General features: G+C 36.3%; 1 long non-coding RNA gene across 4 annotated transcripts in view; it reads right to left on the bottom strand.

Annotated features, from left to right (window-relative positions):
- Nucleotides 1-3,037: 3,037 nt before the first annotated feature.
- Nucleotides 3,038-16,466, bottom strand: part of LOC113414739 (uncharacterized) — a 101,568-nt gene continuing 88,139 nt past the window's right edge. For 2 of the 4 annotated variants that reach the window (XR_015748673.1, XR_015748676.1), the window contains 2 exons: nucleotides 9,657-9,740; nucleotides 5,328-5,710 (listed from right to left, as the gene is read on the bottom strand). This is a non-coding gene — a long non-coding RNA (uncharacterized LOC113414739). Of the gene's footprint in view, nucleotides 3,069-5,327; nucleotides 5,711-7,592; nucleotides 7,651-9,656; nucleotides 9,741-16,466 lie in introns of those variants that run through there. The other 2 variants (XR_015748678.1, XR_015748677.1) reach the window with 2 other exon arrangements.

Raw genomic sequence — 16,466 nt, 5'->3', positions numbered from 1 at the left:
AAGTGAATGTAGCTTTCAAAAGTCATATTAGATGTGCCATATTGAGAATTTGGAATAGGTGTAAGGCAAAATTGTCTCTTGATAGTTGTGTGTTTTTAGTGTTTTTCGGAGTGGGAGGATAATTAAATGAAAATGGTGAAGTTATATGATTTGCAAAAATTTTCCCAATGAATGTTATTCTTAAAACAAGGGGAAACTGGGAGTTGGAAGGTTTTACGTGCCATTTGTTTCCTTACATTCAGCTAAGAGAAAGAATTAAGTTGAATAAGGATTATGAATTTGAAAAGGGTAAAACTGACTTTGTTGCAGAGCTCTGTACAAATGATGATCATATGATTGTTGAGATGTACAAACTTTTACTAAAAATGGAAATACTAGTCGTACAAGTTAAAGATATACTGTATATTGGGATATAATATACAGTTGGACCAATGAGAGAATGAAAGGATGAGATTTACATTGAATTACAATCTTAAAGATAATTTTTATAAAATGATGTATGGTTGACATATGACACCAGCTAAATTGTAAAATTGTATAACAGAATTTCAACTATTTGTCAGAAATATAATCAACCTGAGGGAATATTTTTTCATCTTTGGACATGTAACAAAGATAGAAAATATTGGGATCAGGTATATATTTTGATACAGATTTTAAAAATCAATGTATAATTGAAATCAGAAGCTTTTCTTTTGGGCTTGACAGACAAACAAATTAAAAATATTTTATGGAATTTTGTTTTTTATATATGATAATGACAAGGAGTCATTTATATGGTGAAGGTGGAAAGATTTACAAATATCTTCAATGGAAGAATGGTAGAAGCTGGTGGAATTGATAGAGATGGCTAAATTGACAGTCTTGATTAAATAAAATATTTTAACAAAATTTATTTCTTCTTGGAAACCACTTTTGGACTTTTTGCAAGAAACAAAAACAAAAAGTTGATTTTAGCAATAATCATTTGTCTATAAGACTTACTAGGATACCAAAGTTGGATACATTCATTTTATCCCTCAATTTGACATGTTTTCTTTTCTTGTTTAGAAAATCTGTAATCCAGCTAACCATGAGTAGAGGAAAAGAACATACTTTTTTGCTATATCATGATGAAATGCCACAGATAGTATTTTGCATTTCCTGACTCAGCAACTTTGTCAGATAAACAAAAAAAGAAACAAATATTTTAAACATACAGCTGGAAAGTAACTCAGTATCTTGATCCAAAGCTTTGTGTTAGAGACATCCACTTCAGGTGCTACATTCAAAAGCAATGGCTGGGATTCTTGGCTGGGATTGTAAAAAGTGGGGCCACAGTTGCATTCATTGTTCAGTGAGCTTGTCCACAAAGTTAAACCCACCGACAGCAATGAATGTTGATTGTGACCTTTTTTGTGGATCTAAGTTAAACTCTGCAAGGAAAAACACAAACAAATCATCTTGGGTGTTTGCTTTATGGCTGTCTTCAATGAAATTCTGAGTAATGAGGAGGATGGTTAGCTGGAGGGTACAATCAACGGTCGATGGTTTTCACTTTAATCCCAAACTCACCGACAGCGTTGAATGTTCACTGAAGCAACCAAAAGAAGGAGAACTCCAAAGACTTCATAAGTATCCATCCTTAAATGTCTAAAGCGAAGCAAAATTAAGAAAATGACATTATTTTCAATTTGGTAGATTAATTCTGCTTTAAAAAATCACTGTTTACATAACATTTATTCATCAAATCCATCTACTGAGGAATTCTCAACAAAGCACTGCTGCACTATATATAATGCTGAGAACAATCTAAACTTTCCCTGCTTGGTAACTTAAAAACACAAAGAAAAATATCCATAAATCCCTGAAAATTTTTTTACATCAGAGCAACGTGTCTCTCTATTAAAATAAACTAAATCAAAAGTAAACTCAAAATTATAAGTTGTTTGATCTAAAAAACAACATTACTGTCACAATACTGGTTCCAAATTGACACATGTAACTCTTGTAATACTTGTACATTTATTCTTCTGTATACATTTTTGCAATAAATATTTGACAGTATTATTATTGCCTAATAGAGAACTGGAGGCTAAAACATATATAGTATGGTCGCTGGAATTGGGTATGTCTAGTTCAATGAAAAGAAGGACTACAGGTGACATGATATCAGTGCTCAATATCTCAGGGGTTGCCACAAAGAAGTGGGAGTCAAGCTATTCTTCAAAGCACCTGAAGGCAATACAAGAAGCAATGGATGGAAACTAATCAAGGAGACAGCAACTTAGAAGTAAGGAAAAATTACTTTTGTTAGAACAATTAATCAGTGAAATAACTTACCTCCGGAATTTGTGAATGCTCCAACACTGCAAGTTTTTAAGCAGAGATTGGACAAACATTTGCCTGAAATGGTATAGGGCAGTGATGGCTAACCTATGACATGCGTGTCACTCATGACACGGCGAGGCACTTTGACTGACACACCTGTTGGTGTGGGGAAAACCTGCACATTTAGAGGCTGCCTGTGCTCTGCTCCAATCCCTGCTCCCTGCTTGTTGCGTGGAGGCGTGGTGTCACCGCTGCCGCAAGATCTTTGCAGCAGAGAACCAGTTTTAACCGCCATAAACTGAGGTTTGTCAGTTTCATTACCTCAGGAACGCTACAGGAGGAAAGGAGATCCATGAGGTTCACAGCCCTGTAAGGTGGCCTTCCGATCTCCACATCCTGCACCTGCAGTCCTGAGACCAGGGAGACGAGTTTCACAGCCCTGTGTGATCACCCCAGCCCAGTCCGTCATAAACCAAATTATTGATATTTCTTGAAGTGACACACGACCCGAGGAAGGCTACACTTTTTCCCGATTTTCGACACACCAAGCTGAAAAGGTTAGCCATCACTGGTATAGGGTTTCTTGCCTGAGCTATGGGTTGGACTCAGGGGTGGGTTTCTACCGGTTCTGTCCACCTCTGTAGAACCGGTAGCTCTGAAGAGCAGCAGACATAGAACCGGTTCTATGTCTACTGATGTTTTTGCCCCCCCGCCCCCCCAGGCTCTTACCTGATCTTTATTTCCTGAACGAGGCACAGCTGCAGTTAAAAAAACAAGAAAAGAGGGCTGTTTCAAAGGCTGCTTCTTGGCATGCAGCGTGCTAATGACGATTAACAGGCGTGCAGCTCACAGCGGGCAGGGAAGCTTGTAAATACCAAACCAGTAGTTAACTCTGTCGTATCCCACCCCTGGTTGGACTAGAAGACCTCCAAGGTCCCTTCCAACTCTGTTATTCTATTCTGTTAGTTATGCCTAAGGCAGATGTAAATTTGAAGGCAATGTGTTTGACACCTTACAATAATTCTTTCCTACTTAGCAATGTCATAAAGCTCAACAATTCTGTAAAAGATTAAGCTAGAATGAAACAAATATTAACAACTGAATTCCCATTTCAATCTATTAATACTTAATAAATTTTACCAAAACATTTTTCTTTTTTGGTATATTGAATTAGCTTTTACATATAATTGTTACAAGGACATTACATTGCTCTTTCTGGAAAATTCACTGGATCCCTTCAATGAAAGAATCTCTAGTTGATTTCTGGGAGTATGCTTTGATGTCTAAAATAATTGTAAATTTGATACAGATTTAAATTCAATCTGGAAACCATCCATATATGTATTATATTGGTATCATATCCAAAATTTGAGTTTATCTTTGTATAGAATTAATATTTCAATTTTATGAGCTATGTAAATCAAAACAGATTCTTAGTAATATGGATTGAACTTACAAAGTATAATTCAGTTACTTATGTCAGCAGTTTAAGAATGATGTAACTGTATACAAGGTATTTAAACTTTACAAATAGTTTCTAACATTTTAAAAACCCATCGGCACTACATTTTTAAATACTTGGTTTTTGAATAATTTGTGATATTTTATTTCCTGCTTTTTCCTGTTCATTTTCTTTAAAGTGTCCAATGAAAAATAGGTTATTTTTGTTCCTTATCCGAAATGAAACAAAATAGTATAGCCTTCCCTAAGAGATTAGGGAGAGTTCCTGATCATTATTTTTTCCTCCCTTGCTCTGAATACTACTACCAAGACTACGTTAATCAGCTAAAGAAACAGACAAAACTTTTATTTTTATGTGTAGGATTTAAAATGTATCTTGTATGTATTCACCAAGAGCCACATGAATAGATCCCAATTCATAGTTATCACTATAGACATTTGTAAACTGCTAACATTTGTAAAGTGCTGTAAAGCACTATAGACTGATATAGAAGTCTAAGTGCTATTGCTATTATACTCTTTCTTTCTATATTTATTTTTATTTTCTTCTTCCTCTAGTTTCTCCCTTTCCCAGTTAGTTTATTATTTTAATTCCATGATATTAATCAGACAATGAGTTCCTTAGTTGTCGTTCTTGATATTGTATTTCCTATAGAGCTGGCTGCTTTTCGTTTCAATTTCTTTTTACTAACAACATACTTGAAAGCTCAGTATTACCATCCATTCTTCTGTTTATTTCTCACCTTGAATACAATCTGAAAATCTTTACTTGCTTTTAAACTTTCAGTTCTATAGTCTGCATTTTATATTATTTATTGGTTAAGAGTGACTTTCGTCCCTTCTGCTTTCATCATCTGGTTTCCATCTTCTTTTTTAAAGAAACCCTGTGGATTGGCCATGTGTGCCTTTTGCTAGTCTGTGCTACAAATGCCAGATTTATTTTATGTACATTTCGTATCTCTAGGCTTCTGAGAACATTCACAGTGGCTGAAACTTCTTTTTCTTTACTTAAGGTTAGTAGGTCATAAATAAACCAAAACACTTTTCTTTGCTCTGAGCAATTTGCTCATAAGAGTACATGAAATATCACTTCTAAAAATCAAGCAACCTAACATGATTTGACAGGAGTACACGACAAAGTAGTTCATTGTGTTGCTTTAAAGGCCATAGGGATTTCAGCTATAGAAGTTGTCTGTCTTAGGAATAGATTAAATATCTTGTCTGATGACCTGAGCTTAATTTAAGTGGTTGCCTTTGCCAGCCCTTCCAGAGGGCGTATATGTGAATTAGAGCATCTCATCTTCCATCTTCGATTCTTTTCATCATCCTCATAGTATGACCTAAATTGGAAACAGGAATGCTGTATGGTACAGAATATTTAACAGTTATGCCAAGTGGCATATTTAAGCCTATTAATTAGAAGGAAACAATCTTTACATCGAAGGCTGAAGGTCAAAATGAATACTATTAGTTTATTTAAATATGTTTTGATTATAATAAATGTTTGCTAATGTTACATAATCAAAGCAGAATAATGATGATGTCATAAATCTCTATCAGTATCTAGACATTTTATTTAATATACTCTGCACATTAGATGAGGATAATTTGTTCTAGCCAAAATTAAATCCAATTGATTTCAGCAAAACTAAGAAACAGCTTTTTAGGACACTCATACTGAAATCAGCCTATCTGCTGGATTAATCATGTTTTAGCACAACTATAGGCAACTTATAACACAGTAAAATTAAAAAAAACATAAATCTCATCAAAACAGAAATTGGGACTGATACATATGACATCCACTTGACTCCATAAGTGTAATAAACCTGTGCTTGCAAAGCTTCCAGTGTACCTGTTATGAAGTTTCTAAACAATGTTTCATTAGTTACAGCCGTACATCTGTTGGTAGAAGCTCCTCCTCATTTTTGTGAAGTATCTGGAAGGGGTTAAAATGAAAATCAGAAGTAATACAATTATTAATTTGGAATGATTTGAAGAAATGCTATATTATTAAGTCTCATAATGACCAGGACACAAAGACATCTTGAAACACTTCTTGGAGTAATGCATGGCTTAGATTCTACTCAAACATGACAACACAGGATGTCAAAAATGTAAATTTACCTTAATAAAGTTTGCATTAAAGAACAAGAAGCATATATGATGAGCAAAAGAAGTATGGTCCCAATATAGGGTGGCATCCCACGGACAATTATATACATTGGTGTCTGTCTTTGTGGTCAGGAAAAAAAAAACCTATCCTTGGAGGAAGAAACCTGATATCAGTTCCTTTTTCCTTTTTTCTAAGGTCAGGAAATTCCAGTCGCCAGAAAGCTTCCAGACATGTGCCTAGGGGCAGGTCTGGTTAAAGTAGCTTAGAATCTAATGCAGTTTCTCCATCTCAGCAAGTTTAAAATATATGAACAAGTTTAAACTCCCAGAATTCCTCAGACAGCAGGCTGCCTGGGGACTTGAAATCCACATATCTTAAAGGTGCTGATATTGAGAAACACTGGTCTAATGGATCCAAAGTTCCCTCTGATTGGCTACTGTGTCTGTGAACTGAGTTGGAATGTACATCAGCTGTTTGCTCTCTGTCCCTTCTCACTCCTTGCACCAGAGAGTAGCTTTGTCCAAAAGCACACAAAGAAACAATTTCATAGAACATGGAAAGGACAAATGTCTCTTTGTCCTTATTTTTGTTATGCAGGCCAGCAGTGTAATTGTACATGTCAGAGCACTCCAACCTAAACTTAAGCTTGCTCTGTTAGGTACCCAAATATTTAAAAAAATTGTTATTATTTTTGGGTTACTGCCCCATTTCAAGAATGGACTATATTTTGATATTTGATAACAGTGTGGAGGAAGGAAATAGGATTATGTGTGAACAGAAAGCAAAGCATCTTTGAATAAAATAGTGCAACATCTACATTTTTAAGTGGTTCCTTTTGCATTATAGCCCGATAATTATAATGATTCACAGCAAGAGAATTGATTAACATGCATTATTTCACCTTATCATTTATTTTAACTGTGCAAAAATTAGAAAGCATAGCAATTTCATAACTGAAGTTGTTCACTGCAATTAACTCAAGAAATACCAGCAACAGTTCACCTAGTTATAAAAGCTCATTACAAACTAGAAATCAGGGAAATATAAAATAGTAGCTAGTTTACTTGTAACTCATGTGCTTAAAATATCAACAGATCCTAATAAAATGTCTTAATCAGATGAAATTTGTTAGGTTTGTCAATCTGTCAGCAGCACCAGCTCTCTAAACTCTAATCTGATATTGTGGTATAGTTGTTTTTTTTTTAAAAAAAATTGAACTATATACCTTTAACTGTTCCTATAACAGACTCATTGTGGCCAAGTCCTAACAGAAACTTTTTACAGTTGTCAGCAATTCATCACAAAACATTATTCTGATTACCACAGGTTTCAGCATCTCACTTCAGACTGTCCACAAAGTAAGATGTGCAATTCTTTTTCAAACTCTGTACTGACAGTATTGATAGCACTTTCCTATGTCTCATGTATAGTTTTTAACTACTAGATATGCTGAACTAATTTTCTAATGATATACAGAAAACCAGGTTTCTCCAGATGAACCTGTGTCACATTTTTACAAGTATTACCTCAAAAAATAACTGTGAAAAGGTTATGATCAACATATACAGAGTTTCAGTGTTAATCTTTCTGACAAATGTCATGTTACATCAGGAACATATGAAGAAATGATTCATTTAAAGTTCCACTCTTACAGTTGCTTGAGAAAAGTGATTAGGAATCTTGGTTCTGATATTGTATTTCTCACCATTTTATTATTTCAGCAGATTTCCACTGAACAGCTGCAGATTTGGTATGGCCAAGACCTTTGGACACAGATGTTTGAGATATTGCTATTAAATTTGGTGAGAAGTCAAAAGTAATTCTATTCTTTCATGAATTCACAGCTTGTGGTACTATACTACCATATGCAGGAAGCCAAAAATCACAGCATGGGATATGTAGTCAGCTTTCAAGACTTTTAGCACATTTGGCTTATTTTTAATGTCAAAAGACAGGAAGCTGAAAAGGAAATTTTAAGAAAAACTGACTGAACTGCACTGATAAACAACTATAATTGTGGGTGAAAAGAGTAACATTGCTTTTCATAAGGTTAAGAACATACAACCTATGACAGAAATCTTATAAGAGCATACATGCAATTTTTTCAGCTTTTTCTCTGTGAAAGCGAAGAAACAATTATTTAGATTTTCACAGGATTAGAAAATTAGTAAAGCAGGATGGAAAATCCACATTACATTGCACATTATATTTTTACTATGACTGATAACTTGGGAACAAGAGGAGCACGGTGGCTCATGTGGTTAGGATGCTAGGTTGAAGATTGGAAGGCCACGTTTGAGAGTCGGGTGCTGCATGGGGCAGGGTTGAGCTCCCATCCTTCGCTCCAGCTCCTGCCAGGGACATGAAAAGAGCCCCCAACTGAATGTCCCCCAGGCAGTAGTGATGTCACCAGCTAATCCTTTCAACCAGAAGCATGCCTCGGTGCTTCTGACACAAGTGGAAAAAAAAAACCCTTGGCAACATAAAACAGACTGCTCTTGAAAATGTCTGGTTAGAAGAATGCAATACACAACTGTGTTTACATGCATGACACTATCATTAACACAAGTATGGTAATGCTGGCCAGTTATACCCCTAAAATGTGCAATTCAAAAATATACATATTAACCTATACCACCTTTCATTTTTTAAGACTTTTAATATCTTAGAGTTAATTATTTTTTGTCACATTTTCCACAATTTCTATCATTCATGTGATGATTTTGGAAAGAGGCCACTATTGCTAGGCAAGGCTGATTTGGGGTTGAACTACTGAAGAAATATGCACAATGAAGCATGTGTTTCCTATCAAAAATAAGTAAGAAATGAAAACTAGTTTTAAAATGTTTGTGGACTGACAAATGCATCTAGTGCCCCCATTTAAATTCTAAATGGACCAGCTCCATAGCTACCGGTTGGTACTCCAAAATTTAATGAGAATTTTGAACACAATGGAGGTAATATAACATTTAAAACAAAAGAGTGGGACCATTTTTAAATACACAAACATGTACGTTTAATTCTTTCATTTTTTCAAGAAAGGCTGTGAAGCTTTGGTCAAAATGTTTGTGTACTTGGCCATGATTGATATGCTGACTCTAGATAGCCAAGGATTTTTTAAATAGATATTTTATTCTTAGAATGCCAGTTTGATGTAGTAGTTAAGACACCAGGCTAGAACGTGGGAGACCTTTAGTCAGCTGGGTGACTTTGTGCCAGTCTCTCCCTCCCTCCCTCCCTCCCTCTCTTTCTCTCTCTATTTTTTTTTTGGTTGAATGCAGGAGAAAATAAATTAATCTACAATCATGGCATTTAGAAACAGAGATGGGAAATTTTTAGTCAAGTACATATTTTTTAAACTACTTTATGTTAATTGGAAGAGTTTTGCGTTATAGTTTTTAGCTCAAAATCCATACACAATAACATGCATATTAGAGAAAGTCACATAAAGCATGTGCCAAGGTTATATAAATATTTCTGTATACAGAATTACTTATAATATTTCAAATTCATAGGCTAATGAAAATCAGAAAAAAATGTTACAAATATGCATATAGAAAAATCCTGAATAAAGAAAAAAAATCATTTAAAAAAAATATTTAGAATTTTTAGAGAAATCAGGAAAGCATACAAGGAAAATTAAGAATGATCACAAGAAGGAAAAGCAAATTGCAGCTAGTTTGCAGACAAATATTTTTGTACTAGTCTATCTTTGAAAGCAAGTAAAGATAAATCTACACTACCTTCTGATTATTTTTTAAATATTTACCATTGTCCCTTTTTTCAGCTCCTTTTTCAGCTCTTTAAATTATTCTCTTGTACTTTCCCAAAACATTATAGCTTGACAGGCAATCTGTGGAAATAAAAATATCTTGTTACAAGCCTAGTACTAACAACCATTGACCATTAAACTTCTTTTCACTGGTTACATACTTTGTTCAATCATGTTTGAATCAGAGCATCTTTTTGGTTCAAATAAGAAAGAAGTCTAGCATAATTTCTTCTTTACTCCTGACAGGAAGGTTAGGACTTTCCATAGGTCTGCCTAACACTCGGTATCTTCTATTCTTTGATTCTGGGTTTTTTTCACCTGTCCATATATTGTAACAAGTTAAGGAGGGACAGAAGCCCGGGATGGAGACATTTAGATACAGCAAACTCAATCTGGATAGGCTGAAAATTGTCCTGAAGAATTAATGGCACTAGGCCTTGAGGATAAAAGTTAAGCTTTAACCCAAGATTTGTGACAGCAAAACACACTTTTCTCAACTTTTATCATACCTAATTTTGAGACACACTGAGTTATCTGGAGAGTTGCTCTGATAAATTATGATTATGCCCCCTTCAAGGTGGCAAACCGAAAACCTGGAAGGCCAACCAAAGTCCCAAAGAAAAACTGGGCTGGTATCCTAGCCTGAAAAAGCCTGGAGTGGTAAAATTTATATTGACAGATCTTTGTCCAAGGACATATTCACCATTGTATTCCTAAGCACTTGAAGCAGTTTACTTGCTCTATCCTGTCACCATTAATGCTCCATGATGGGAGTGTTGGCCTTTTGGCAGAGGCCTAATCTTGTTTTTCTGATACTTTATTTCCAGACGATCATTTTTGCAGTATCGGGTCAGTGCTCTAGAGCTCTTTTAAAATTTATAGGTGTTCTGGAAATAACTACAGCATTGTCTGCATAAAGCAGCAGAGCTATGCTGTGATCCCATAGCGTGGGTGGGTGGGGGGGGGGGATGAACATTTGAAATGTTCAGGCATCTCACAGTACTATTGGTATAAAAGTTTAAAAGGGGTGGGGTGGGGAGAGGGAGGAATGCATCCCTGTTTGATCTCCTTTTGCATATTGCATCTGACCTTACGAGTTATTTTAGTGCACAGAACTCAGATTAAGTAGAAAAGTCCACAATCAATTGATGAGGATTCCAGCTTCTCCCATAGTTTGATCCTGGATACAGAATCAAATGTTGCCAGCAACATAAAGTAATGCCACATTGTTGGTTGAATATTTTTCAGCCCAGTTCTATAGGATCAAGCGTTAGTCAATGATGCCTCTGCCTTCTCTGAAACTAGCCTGCTCGTCTATTAGATTTTCCTGGTTCAGCCAGGAAATGGGGTGCATAGCATGATTATGCTTGAGCAGCTAATTGGCCTGCTGCTCTCTTTTCCTTCTTGAAGATTTGAGCTATCATTGCCGGGCCCCAATCTTCACGGATACATTCAGTGATGCAAAATATTGTTAAAGGATGATGGAGTCCAGCCTTCAATGTTATTCTTCATTAGTTTTGGGGGAATAAGGTCAGCTCTGGGGGCCTTTCCCTTCCTGAGCTGACCAATAAGAAATGCAATTTCAGGTACAGATATGAGGGCAGGGTGGGTGGGGAGAATAGGACACATACCATATATAAATCAATCCTTAAGATGGAACAAGATCAATTATTCTAATTTCAGAGCAAGCATTTGCATGTTAGCAATTGCTAATTGAACTATTTAGCAAAATGCTGTTGGAAGAATTATGATCTGAGATGTGTTTCTCTAACTGTGTTACCTGGAAAACTTTGTTTCCAAGGGTAACTCTGAATGGACATAACAAGCTCAGATGCATTCTCTGGGTTTTACCACTGCAGCATCTTTATTTATTTCAACAGAAAATGTGAATCTCTAATTTACTATTTTCTTCCAGAAAATGAATTGAGTTCCCAAATGTGCGCAACTAAGCACCTATACTGGATGGCTGCACCTGCATTTATTAGCATATGTTCTACACTAATTAGTTTCAAAGATAAAACTAGGCTGACATATTAATCATAGTCAAATCTCAGCACTCACAGCTGGATTGCATTCCATTGAGGATAGTGGATGTGTGAAATTCCCCACTTCCAAAAACAGGAGACATGAGGCAAGAACTTACAAAGAAATCCACCAAAGTAAAAGATTAACATGCACATTCCTCTCCAATCTAAGATAATTGAAGCTCTCCATGGAATGCCATCTGAATGGTGCTGAATACCAAACTCTTTTTTTTTTTGTCAGAGGAAAGCACCTGTAGGGATTTATATTACTGGATGTTAATAATGATGTTTCCAGTGTGAATGACTGCTAACATTCCATATTAGTGTACGGAGTGTACACCAGAATAAAAATTCATGCAAAGTGTGAAATAGAGAACAATGGTTACTTTAAAATATTCTTCTGTATTTCTTGGATGATTAGATCTCGAAAAACTTTGCTAATGAAATACTGTTAAGTACAAAATCTGCTTTCCTCGTTATTACTTTAGAAGCAAATTTTCTCATACTGACTTCATAGTTAGGTTCCAATGACTTAACAAATATCTTGGCAACCTTGTTTTCTAGACATGGGAACTGGAATCGGATTCTGGCAGAGAATACATTCTAAGTCCCAAAAGCAATCCAAAGGAAATAATTCCATAGGAAGCCTGACAAAAGCTTGAAAAATACTTAGTGACAAGTAACCCTCGCCCTCCAGACTTCTGTGTATAGATTCCCATACACATTATTTCTCCTAACAAGAACTCTCCTGATTTGGCTTGGAAAAATATTCTCGGTTTTTCAATTACAAAAACTGTATGTGGGAAAGAGGATACTGGGAAAATTAAATGTTTATAGCAAATATTTTTATCACTTGATGGATAACCAAAATCAAACTGAGTATCTGTTTTCTAAGCAACAATAGAGAAGCTGTATTGAGTAAGCAAAAACAAGTGCTTGTGCTGACTGTAGCTCAGATAATAAACTCCATAAAAATTATGACTTAAGCTAAATAAAACATAATATCATCAAATCAAGAAGGCACAACCTCTGCAATTTTTCATATGATTATATGGTGAAAATGAAGAATATATCTAATGGATTAGACCTGCTGAACAAAATTTTCTGAAGAGGTTCAGAAAATGAAATACATGACATATTTAAAGATGGAGGAAAACAAAATTATTCTGAAATGTAAAAAAAAATGTAAAGAAAAGAAAGTAAAATGGCTTAACAGAAGCAGAAAGGAAGAGGAAAAGCCAACAGATAGAGAAGAAAATACACTGCTCAAAAAAATAAAGGGAACACAAAAATAAGACATCCTAGATTTGAATGAATGAAATATTCTTATTAAATACTTTGTTCATTACATAGTTGAATGTGCTGACAACAAAATTGCACAAAAATTATCAATGGAAATCAAATTTAGCAACCCATGGAGGTCTGGATTTGGAGTTACATTCAAAATTAAAGTGGAAAAAAACACGACAGGCTGATCCAACTTTGATGTTATGTCCTTAAAACAAGTAAAAATGAGGCTTAGTAGTGTGTGTGGCCTCCACGTGCCTGTATGACCTCCCTACAATGCCTGGGCATGCTCCTGATGAGGTGGCGGATGGTCTCCTGAGGGATCTCCTCCCAGGCAGCAGAACGTTCTCCATGGCATCTCCAGACCCTCCCACACCTGAACTAAAGCATCCCCCAATTCCTGGACAGTCTGTGGTGCAATGTGGCGTTTGTGGATGGAGCGAGACATGATGTCCCAGATGTGCTCAATTGGATTCAGGTCTGGGAAATGGGCGGGCCAGTCCATAGCATCAATGCCTTCATCTTGCAGGAACTGCTGACACACTCCAGCCACATGAGGTCTAGCATTGTCTTGTATTAGGAGGAACCCCGGGCCAACCGCACCAGCATATGGTCTCACAAGGGGTCTGAGGATCTCATCTCAGTACCTAATGGCAGTCAGGCTACCTCTGGCGAGCACAGAGGACTGTGCGGCCCCCTAAAGTAATGCCACCCCACACCATTACTGACCCACTGCCAAACCGGTCATGCTGGAGGATGTTGCAGGCAGCAGAACGTTCTCCATGGCATCTCCAGACCCTGTCACATCTGTCACATGTGCTCAGTGTGAACCTGCTTTCATCTGTGAAGAGCACAGGGTGCCAGTGGTGAATTTGCCAATCTTGGTGTTCTCTGGCAAATGCCAAATGTCCTACACGGTTTTGGGCTGTAAGCACAACCCCCACCTGTGGACGTTGGGCCCTTATACCACCCTCATGGAGTCTGTTTCTGACCGTTTGAGCAGCCACATGCACATTTGTGGCCCGCTGGAGGTCATTTTGCAGGGCTCTGGCAGTGCTCCTCCTGTCCCTCCTTGCACAAAGGTGGAGGTAGCGATTCTGATACTGGGTTGTTGCCCTTCTACGGCCTCCTCCATGTCTCCTGATGTACTGGCCTGTCTCCTGGAGCACCTCCATGCTCTGGACACTACGCTGAAAGACACAGCAAACCTTCTTGCCACAGCTCACATTGATGTGCCATCCTGGATGAGCTGCACTACCTGAGCCACTTGTGTGTGTTGTAGACTCTGTCTCATGCTACCACTAGAGTGAAAGCAATGCCAGCATTCAAAAGTGACCAAATCATCAGCCAGAAAGCATAGGAACTGAGAAGTGGTCTGTGGTCACCACCTGCAGAACTACTCCTTTATTGGGGATGTCTTGCTAACTGCCTCTGCTTTCCACCTGTTGTCTATTCCATTTGCACAACAGCATGTGAAATTGATTGTCAATCAGTGTTGCTACCTAAGTGGACAGTTTGATTTCACAGAAGTGTGGTTGACTTGGAGTTACATTGTGTTGTTTAAGTGTTCCCTTTAGTTTTTTGAGCAGTGTATGTAAGTACAGATTTCCACAAATGAACAATAAGAAATAATTTCATAATTAAGAAAACAAATTGAAGATAATTGTGAAAGGCAAATATTTATTTTAGGAATCAAAGTAAACAAATGAAAAAATGGCACAATGGAAGACAAAAACGGCAAATATCTACAGGAGAAAAAATATAGGAGGTTACATAAATATATGGAAAGTTGTAATAATAATAATAATAATAATAATAATAATAATAATAATAATAATAATAATAATAATAATAATAATAATAATAATAATAATAATAATAATAATCCCAAAATCAATTTTAGCACTGAGCTAGAAGCAGACATTCTAGAAAGTGACATTAAAGTGCCCTAGGGAAAAATGATAACATCGAACATGCAAGAATTGATTAAATAACCACCAAATGTTTGCAGGGAGATGGAGATTAAAGTGTAAGTTGCATTTTTAAATAGATGGGCAAGGGATTGGAAAAGATAACTTTATACTCAAATGCCAAAAAAAAAAAAAAAAAAAGAACTAAAGAATGCTCATAGAATTGAACAGTTACGCTTGGTAGTAAGATAATATCCAAAGTTGTGCAATGTAGACTCCAATAATAGAGGAACTGAAAACTGCTAGATGTACAAATTACAGATGCACCTGAATTCATTTGCCTCGGATTTATATAGTGCTAGGAAATAACATTGAGAACAAAATAGGGAGTAATGAAATGGCTGAAAATAGGGATTAAAATTGCCAAGAGAGACATGAAATGTCTCAGATATGCTGATACCACTTTGATGGCTGGAAATAAAGAATTATTATGCAATCTCTTGAAGAAAAACAAGAGAACTTTGTCCCTAGGCTCAAAAGTTCGCAGTAGTGGGTGTTTGCTACTGACTATGAGAAATCTCTACATGTATTAAAACTCACCAGACATAATTTATTATTTATTATAGAAATTTATATGGCCACCCAACTCACGGTGATTCTGGGCAGTTTACAGAAATAAACCCCAAATACAATCCCCTATGATGACAACATTCAAGCAAACCACTTGATGGGCTCTATATCAATCTTGGATCCCAGGGCTGTGTCTGATCTCTACTGAATGATGTTCCACACAGACAGAGCCACCACAGAAAAGGCCCTTCATCTCGGTCCCACTAGGTGGATCTCCTTAATTGAAGGGACCCATAATATATACTGCCTCCCTAATTTGGGGGATTGGGTAGATATAATTGAGAAAATATGGTTCTTTAAATAACCTGGCACAAAAACATCAAGGGCTTTAAAAGTAATTACCAGCAACTTGAATTGGACCTGGAAGCAAAGTCTTCCCAATGTAAATTTTCTCATGTGAGTAGACATATTCAGGATAACTATATTCTTAACTCAGTGCAAAGAGATGTACAGATAAGTATAATCATAGTTATTTCATCTTTTCTTTTTCTTTTTGTGATGTAGTATTTTTTATAGGTTAAGTCTGCAATCATTTGTTCAAGGAGACGACAAAGAAAAAACTAAAGTCACTCCTCCTCCTATCTTCTCTTACCACGTAACAGATGATTGGTGGTGATACTGCACTCAGGATTAATCCAACTCATTTGTCAGGCTTCTCCTCCCTTCCCAAAGGTAATGCATTTACTCCTCTTCCTATCAGATCAAACTGAATGGCAACACTGAGAGAGTTCTCAATATATACTTCAAACCTAGCAACCACATTATTGCTTTGGAAAAGGAATTATTGCTAAATCTGATGAAATGTCAAAGGATCAGCAAATATCAGATTTTCAGTTTGTGCTCTCCTGATATAGAAATTCTACATGGAGAGAGGGAGGGCAGAGTGATTTTTTCTCAAATCCAATTCCTGCTTTTTTGTTTTGTTTTGTATAAAATGATTTTATAAACAATTCTTT

The sequence above is a fragment of the Notechis scutatus genome, chromosome 3, assembly GCF_049901735.1.
Source record: "Notechis scutatus isolate UNSWTSFEM ecotype Mainland chromosome 3, rNotScu1.2, whole genome shotgun sequence".
Taxonomy (NCBI): domain Eukaryota; kingdom Metazoa; phylum Chordata; class Lepidosauria; order Squamata; family Elapidae; genus Notechis; species Notechis scutatus.
Note: the sequence above shows the minus strand (reverse complement) of the source record. Positions and strands in the feature narration are given on the sequence as shown.